The sequence below is a fragment of the Chrysochloris asiatica genome, unplaced genomic scaffold (genome assembly GCF_000296735.1).
Source record: "Chrysochloris asiatica unplaced genomic scaffold, ChrAsi1.0 scaffold00011, whole genome shotgun sequence".
NCBI classification, from domain to species: domain Eukaryota; kingdom Metazoa; phylum Chordata; class Mammalia; order Afrosoricida; family Chrysochloridae; genus Chrysochloris; species Chrysochloris asiatica.
In genome coordinates this window covers 17316307-17324286 of record NW_006408529.1, presented here as the reverse complement: position 1 = coordinate 17324286, position 7980 = coordinate 17316307, and the positions used below count along the sequence as shown (strand labels likewise).

The following is a 7980-nucleotide window of genomic DNA, read 5'->3' as shown; positions in this document are numbered from 1 at the left end:
ACTGTGAGGTCGCCGCTTCAAACTCACAAGCCCATCCTCAGAAACCCTATACAGGGTCACTATGAGTCAGAACCAACTCAACAGCACTTAACAACAACAACAAACTTCCAGAAGAGTATGGATAAGGAATTGAATTCATACGAAATTACAAGTCTTCCTTTCTTGAAACTCTCTGTCATAGCTTAAGTGCAAATACTGAAAGAAGGGTGCTTTAATAAGGTGTTATTAAAAACACATACATACACAAACACACACATATATATATAAACAAGGTTGGTGGTTCAAACTTGCCAGCATCTCCTTGGAGGCCTTATACAGGGTCTCTCTCTATGAGTCAGAACTGACTCAAAGACATATAGCAATAACAATATATATGCATATATGTATGTTTCAAATATACCGAAACATCTTATCTTCAGTAAGTATAAGATCGGCCTTATGTATAGGCAATGTAGGGTAAGCACTGGACTGCTAACCACAAGGTCGGTGGTTCAAATCCACCAGCCACTCCTTGGAAAACCTATGCAGGGTCACTATGAGTTGGAACCAATGCAACAGCACTTAACAACAACAACAATGCCAAACAGCATTAATAATAGTGATAATAATATTTAACTGTCAAGCAATTCATGTCTGGATTGGACATGGAGACCTGTGGCCCTGTAAGATAAACACTAAACTGTTAACCACAAAGTCAGCAGTTCAATCAGACCAGTTGCTCCTGAGGAGAAAGATGAAGCTGTCTACTCCAAGAAAGATTTACAGTCTTGGGAACTTTACATAGGGTGGCATGAGTTGGAACCGACTTAATGCCAGTAGTGAGTAAGCAATTATTATGTTTTAAGCTCTTCACAGGAATTATTTAATTCTACTCACCTTTTTTTTTTTTCCCAGTTCTCAGTTTCATTAATTTTTTTTCTACTACAAATGATAATAGAAAGGGGTAAATTCCCAGCAGCATTCAAGTTCTCAGGATAAATCATGAAGGGAGAGAAGGGGGGCAAAAAAGAAAAGAAACTGGCTTTTTCCCTGGACAGAATTTGTTTCCTTTTATCTGCAAAAAAAACCCCCAATAACCCATGGTTTGTACTGAAACACCTTTTCAGATTAAATAGTGTTGAGAGAAAAGGTGATCTTTTGAGGGTGATGTGTGTTAAAATGGAGAGGTTAATGCTGGGAAAATACTACTGAAAATATATTACACCCCCCTCCCCCAGCCACAGGAGCCGTTTCATTTGCAAAGTTTAGGGGCAATGCCGCCTTGGAACGAAATCTGAGGGAAGGTTCTCCAGCAGACACTTGCCTGCTCCTGGACCAGCTTGGTCTTGTCGTCCAGCTTCCGCTGCTCCATGAGGAGTGTTGGCAATCCTGAAGCTGTTCCTCTGAAAGGTAACTGGCCAGGATGTCCAGTACCACCCGTTCTCTTCGGTCAAGGTTCTCCTTGAGCTCCCGGGCATCCTTGTGCTGCCCCGCCAGGACTTTCCTCTTCTCATTGAGAAAGCTCTGTTCTTCATTACTGGCATCTTCCCCAAGGCCACTAAGGATGTTCTCAACACAGGCCAGGCACCCTGAGAAGGAAAGCAGCAAGTTTACCACTTTGTCCAATTCCCCTATGAACATCTTGTACTTTTTAAACTCATTGGGCTTGCAGAGCTCATAGATCAAAGCCTCCACCTCTTCTCCCAAAGCTTTGTTGAGTTTATTGTCCATCAGAATGCTTCCTTTTGCTTCCTTGAGGATCTCAAGCTTTTGGGTGAGGCTTCCAATGAGCCCCGCCCTCTTTTCATTGACATCTGTCTGTTCCTCTTCCTCATTCACCTCTTCTGGCATATCTTTGATTTTGTTCAGAAGCTCAGCTTTGGGGCAGACACATTGTAGTAAGATGGACAGTTCACCAACATGTTCATCATTTCCTTTTCTTCAGCCTCTTGCCTTCGCCATCTGGGTGGCTAGGAGCTCTCTGTGTGATCGTCCTCTTAATGCTGCTGCCCTTCATCAAGTTAACATTTCCGAGAAACAAACCTCCCATTAGGTCCATTGTTGTCTTCATTCTGGAGTCTGGGTCCAAAATTCTGCCAGAGATTTGTCTTGGTGGGCAATTTCCTTGGCTAAAGCCTTGGTTTTGACATCCTCTGAGGTATTCTGAGGACCAGCCCTGACTTTCTTCTCTAAACTCAGAGCTTCACTGATTGAATCATCGAGGAAGCATTGAATCCGGATGGGAAGTGGCTGCCCTGGGCTGGCTTGCTTGGCAAGAGACCCAATCAGTTGAAGCTGGTCATCTATGATGGTGCGCGGATTGGCCTCATTGGCTTCAGAAGTCTTGATAGAAGTTTGGAGTCTAGAAACCAGTATCTGACTACCCACCAAATGGGCTGTACCTGGCGCTGGTCTTTCTCTTGTAGTCAACATCTTGGAAATTTTGCTAGAGCTACTAGGGCTGGTTTGGGGGTCCTCATTAGGCTGCACTGTCCATCTGTGCTTCACACAGAGATTGAAGAGGGGGTGGAGGAAACTCATCCAACATCCTCACTGGGTTGTCCAGGCTCAGCGGAGGACCTAGGGTAAGGGGAGAACTTCAAATGTGTGTTGGAAGTGGCACTGGGTTGCAATTCCTTCACAAACACTTCATCATCATAATCCTCCCGAGCTGGCAAAATCTAAGAGAACGATTTGGATATTCGGAGGGAGATCCTCCCTGGAGTGCTGGGGTCAGAAGTGCTGCTTGAACTGGGAAAATTCTGCTGTCTTCTATAGTGCTTCAATGCCAATATAGAGATGAGAAAGCTAACTTTATAGTTTTACCTCAGTTCAGCCCTCACTTAGGGAATGCATTTTTATTTTTTAATAATGTGGTGCCATAAGATAAGCACTTGACCTCAAGGTCGGTGGTTCAAACTTACCAGCTGATTCTTGGAAATGCTATACAGGGTCACTATGAGTCAGAACTGACTCTATGGCACTTAACAACAACAACAATAGCTCAGCAAACTTCTCCAGAACACTGGGAGACAATAAATAAACCTGTGTTCTAGTATGGGCTCCTGGTGTGGCACTTTAGGATAAGCACTAGACTGTTCATCTTAAGGTTGGTGGTTCACACCCACCAGCTCCTCCTTGGAAACCCTAATAAGGTTGCTCTGAGTTGGAACTGACTTGAGGGCACTAAAAATGACAACAATGTTCTAGTTGTTGTTATGTGTCGTGGAGTCGGTTCCGACTCATAGAGACCCTGCACAGGGTTTCCAAGGCTGTAACTCTTTACAGGAGCAGAAAGCTTCATCTTTCTCCCACGGAACAGCTGGTAGTTTCGAACTGCTGACCTTGAGGATAGCAGCCCAATTCGTAATGTTCTAGTACAGACTGAAAACTTCCTGAGGGTAAGGACTCTGTTTTGTTTACCATTCTACATCCAATATCTATTCTAGTATTTGTTATTTTAGAACACAATAAATCTTTACAGAATGACTGACTAACTTTATAAATGAATGAGCTGTAATAGTGAATGAATGAGTGAATGAATGAATGAGGCCAAATTGTTTAACCTCATTTGGGCTCTATCCTTTTTTAATTCTTTTTCTGTATTACATCTTTCTGATTTCTAAAAATGATTTGTGGTATCTTCTGATGAAAGATACAATGGCAGAAGACTTTTTAATAAAGAAAAGGACCAAGAGTGAGATGCTTTAAGAAAGAAGATGACCATATCAGAAATCAAGGACAAGAATAACTGCTTCATTTGAACAAGGAATTCAGACTGAAAGTTGCTGTAGAAACCAAGCATCTGCTCGCAACTATCCCCACCTACCCAAGCTTCTTCTGCCACATTTGGCCAGCACAATCTGCTCCTGTAGGAGTCTTGGAGAAAAGAAGAGAAAGACTCAAGATATCAGCTTTGCTAGCTATTTATTTTTAATCAGAAATCATTCCAGTTCCAGATGACCAAGTTAGGTTCATTTTAGAGCCCATGAAGAAATAATCCAAACAGCTGAGAAAACTTGAGACGAAGGAAAAAAGACTTTCTTCTCCAGTGAAATCTGAAAAGATCTATTGAATGGAAGAATTAGAATAGCTGAGAAAAAAATGAAGATGTCTAAAGGACAGATATAAAAGATCAAAAGAGCCAAGTCACAGCTAACTATGAGGACCCTGTATAGGGTTTCCAAGGAGCAGCTGGTGAGCTTGAGCTGCCGACCTTGAGGTTCAAACAGACTTTGTAGTCCGGCACATCAGGGGTCCAACAATGCCACAACAGTGTCACATCAGGGGTCCAACTATGAGGACCAACATAGCAGCACAAATTAGCTCAGAAGGGCTATAGCAGGATGGCTACTGGAAATGGGAAAGACCTGGAGAGAATGGGAAGAAAATGTTGAGCCACTATCACACAAACCCAGTTTAACAAGATTGTGTGGGGTTCAGACAGTAGTTTGATAAGAAAAGAATCTGAGTGAAATGGCGAGAAAAGTAACTAATTAAATGTGTTACTTGAACAAACAAGGGTAAGCTGAGATATTCAAGTTATAACCAGTTGCATTAGACTCAATTTTGAGTCATGGCGACCCCATGTGTGTCAGAGTTTCCACTGTGCTCCATAGGATTTTAATGACTGTGACCTTACATAGATAGATCACCAGGCCTGGATAGATTTAAAGTTTGAACTTTTCAGTTTGCAGCCAAGCATATTAACCATTTATACTACCCAGGGTCTCTATTCAGTTCCCACTCACAGTGACCCTGTGTAGGGTTTCTGAGGAGTCACTGGTATGTTTGAACCCAGACCTTTCAGTTAGTGGTGCAGTGCTTATCCTACAGTGCTACAACAGGTAATATCTCTTTCAAAAGGCAGCATAGCATAGAATGGTCAACCATTCAATACCAAAAGAATAATATTTACCTAAAGACAAAATTCAGAAGGATTGAAAAAGAAAATAAAATGGAAACAAGAATCACAGTGAGGAAGTGGGATAACTGATGTTACATTGAGGGGGTTGCCAAGATTGAAATGAAACAGAGTATGTGATTGGTTAAATGTAAAACTGATGGTCTGCTCTTGGAATCTTCACTCAACTCACAATTAAAAGTTTAAATAAAAGAAGCATTATTACCAGCAAGGGTCCATTCTAAACAATTTCCTTTGCTATTCTTTGGACTTGGACTTCTTTCGTTTTATTGGAGAAACCACTCCCCTTTTCAAGTTGGACTAGGTTGTACTTCAGAATTTTCCAACACATTAAAGTTAAGCTCCCATTTCTTCAGTGTTTATGAAAACGTTTGTTCAGTTGCTTCCTACCTTAACTGTTTTCTGTTTGCAGACTCAAATTCAGATCTGGGGCAATTCTAACAGCATCAAATTGCATTAGCATCTCATACATGGCCTAAATGTCTTACCTCTTTATAGGGACCCTATGAATTCACTTATCAGGAATCTTCCAGTAGCTCAGGGACTCATTCTCTTAGCTCTGGTCTGAGAGAACCTAGATGACCAAACAGAAAGTACACTTCCTCACTATTTTTTTAGTAACTTTCAGTTGGCAAATCTAGGCTGATAACAGTAATTTTAAAAATGCAAATAAAGGGGAAAAATGTAAGGAAGAAGTGTAAAGAACATAATTAACCTTGAAAAATTATCTATATAAATACATAATAAAATAATATATAATTACAATTGTGCTTCTTAAAATCGTTTCATTTATGGGGACAGCAACACTTGAAGAAATTATAGTAGAAATTACTAAGTGAAAAGATACAGACTGCAGGACTATTAGATATCCTTCCCATTTTCTTCTTCAGTCTAATTCTGTAAAGCCATTGGAATTTAAGATTTAAAACTGAAAATAAAATGATTTATTTTGATCTACTTAGCAGTACACATTTGGCACCCTTCAAGAGGCTGAGAGGAGATATCAGCAAGTGTGGATTTACACAGAACAAGTGGCTAGAATAATAGTTAATGGAAAAATACCTTATGACATTCTTTCTGAACTGTTTCTCGTGGATGCTTCATTGCAGTACACAAGTACAGGGAGGTGTTCACAAATTTAAAATAATGACTCTATAATAGAAAATCACAGCATAATTTAAGAAAAGCTCATTCCCCTGTTCATAAGTGGGATGCTCAATCTGCTGCATCTAATTCTTAAAAATCATCTCTTGATTTGTGTGTCTGCTGACAGTGAGGATGGGGCACAGAATTGTGATTATGTTCTCTCCTTTTCTCATTTTGTCACTTTCCCTCAATTTTCTGTGTTGTTCTGACCAATATTCATTATTTAGGAGAATCGCCTTAATAGTACTAAGAAAATTTGCACAAATTTTTTTTTTACCAAGATTCATGTGGAGTCCTATGCTATCATTAAATACATACTGACAGGAGCCACTGCTGAAACTCTGGATAGAGCCAGTGCCAATGGTGGCCCTTTAAAATGCAGAAAATGAGGAGGTGGATATGTGGTAAATTTCACAGGTATTTCACTGGATATTTGATAGTGTGAGACTCTCATCAGAATAAACACTTTTAAAATGTCCTTTTATCTAATTGAATTAAGTACATAGAGTTGTTGTTGTTGTTGTTATTGTTGTTAGGTACCATCGAGTCGGAACCCATCCATAGTGACCTTATGCACAGCAGAACGAAACACTACCTGATCCTGGGCCAACCTCACTACTGTTTGCACTCTTGAGTCCATCGATGCTGCCACTTGTAGTCTTTTAAATATTTTAGGTTCTTTAGGTTCCATATGTTCCATGGAATCCTGGTGTGGTGCTGTATGATAAGCATTGAACTGCTAACCACAAGGTTGGTGGTTCATGCCCACCAGCTGCTCTTTGGAAACCCTATTGAAGGTTGCTATAAGTCAGAACAAACTCAATGGCACTCAACAACAACAACATAGATAAAAGTTGAATAGCAAGACTGAAGCTGGTTGTCCCATGCTTTTTGGCATGAATCAGACAAAAAAAAAAAACAGTTGAGCAGTCATCATATTTTTATGTAAAAAAAGAAGATAGAAGCTAAGTGTAAGTTTTGAAAATATTACAAATGGGGGACAAGTATTGGAAACTAGCAGTTAGTTCACAAAGAAAGTGTTTATTGCACAAATGGAGACAGATTAAAGCTGCTCAGTGTTATTCCAGACCACAATAAATGAGCCAGTGCTATTCCAGAGCACAATAAATGAGCCATTGGTGAAAGAAAGAGAGAGAGAGAGAGAGAGAGAGAGAGAAAGAAAGAAAGAAAGAAAGCAAGAAAGAAAAGAAAAACCAAAACTGTGGTAAAACAAGTATGCATATTTAACTTACCCAGGAATGAACCACCTGACTGGAGATATAGTGAACCCTTCTCACTGGAGTAGGTCCAACCTGTAACCCTTCTCAGAGTCACTAAGGAAAGCTCAATACAAGATAGCATTTGAATCAACTCATTTGCAAACCCCTTTGGCATCTTGTTAATCTATATCATTCAATGAAATAAATGGAGGTTGAAGGGCATTTAGTTTAGGGAGGAGAGATATTTAATATGGAATTAATGTTCTAAATGTCTGCTTCTTGGCTCATTTAGTATCTTGTAAAAATGGGCATGGGGACTGTGTCTGACCTCCTCCAGCTTCACAAAAGTGAAGAGAATCTGACTCAACATCAGCCCCAACCTACCTCTTATGAGACATGCTTCTATTCTCTTTCTTCCTTTACCAATTCTGGCACAAACCATCCCTCCCATGACACTCTACTTCTCAACCAGGTTCAATAATCTGTTGCAATGGCCACCCAGAACTCACAGACAATACTCATGATTATGGGGTTTCTTAGGGAAGTCACCGATTACAATTCAAGATCAGAAATGTTCAGGGCAAAGTTTTTTCAGTCAGGGCAGCCTCTTCTCAGAAATGGCCACAGCAGACCTCTCTCTGGCCTTTAGCACCTCAGTTACAAGGTCCCTTGGCCTCTTATATGGCTCCTTATTTCTGTGTCACTAAGGCA

At 40.4% G+C, this 7980-nt stretch overlaps 1 pseudogene; it reads right to left on the bottom strand.

The window, feature by feature from the left end:
- Positions 1 to 1244: 1244 nt before the first annotated feature.
- LOC102841524 overlaps positions 1245 to 7980 on the bottom strand; it is a 17828-nt pseudogene continuing 11092 nt past the window's right edge.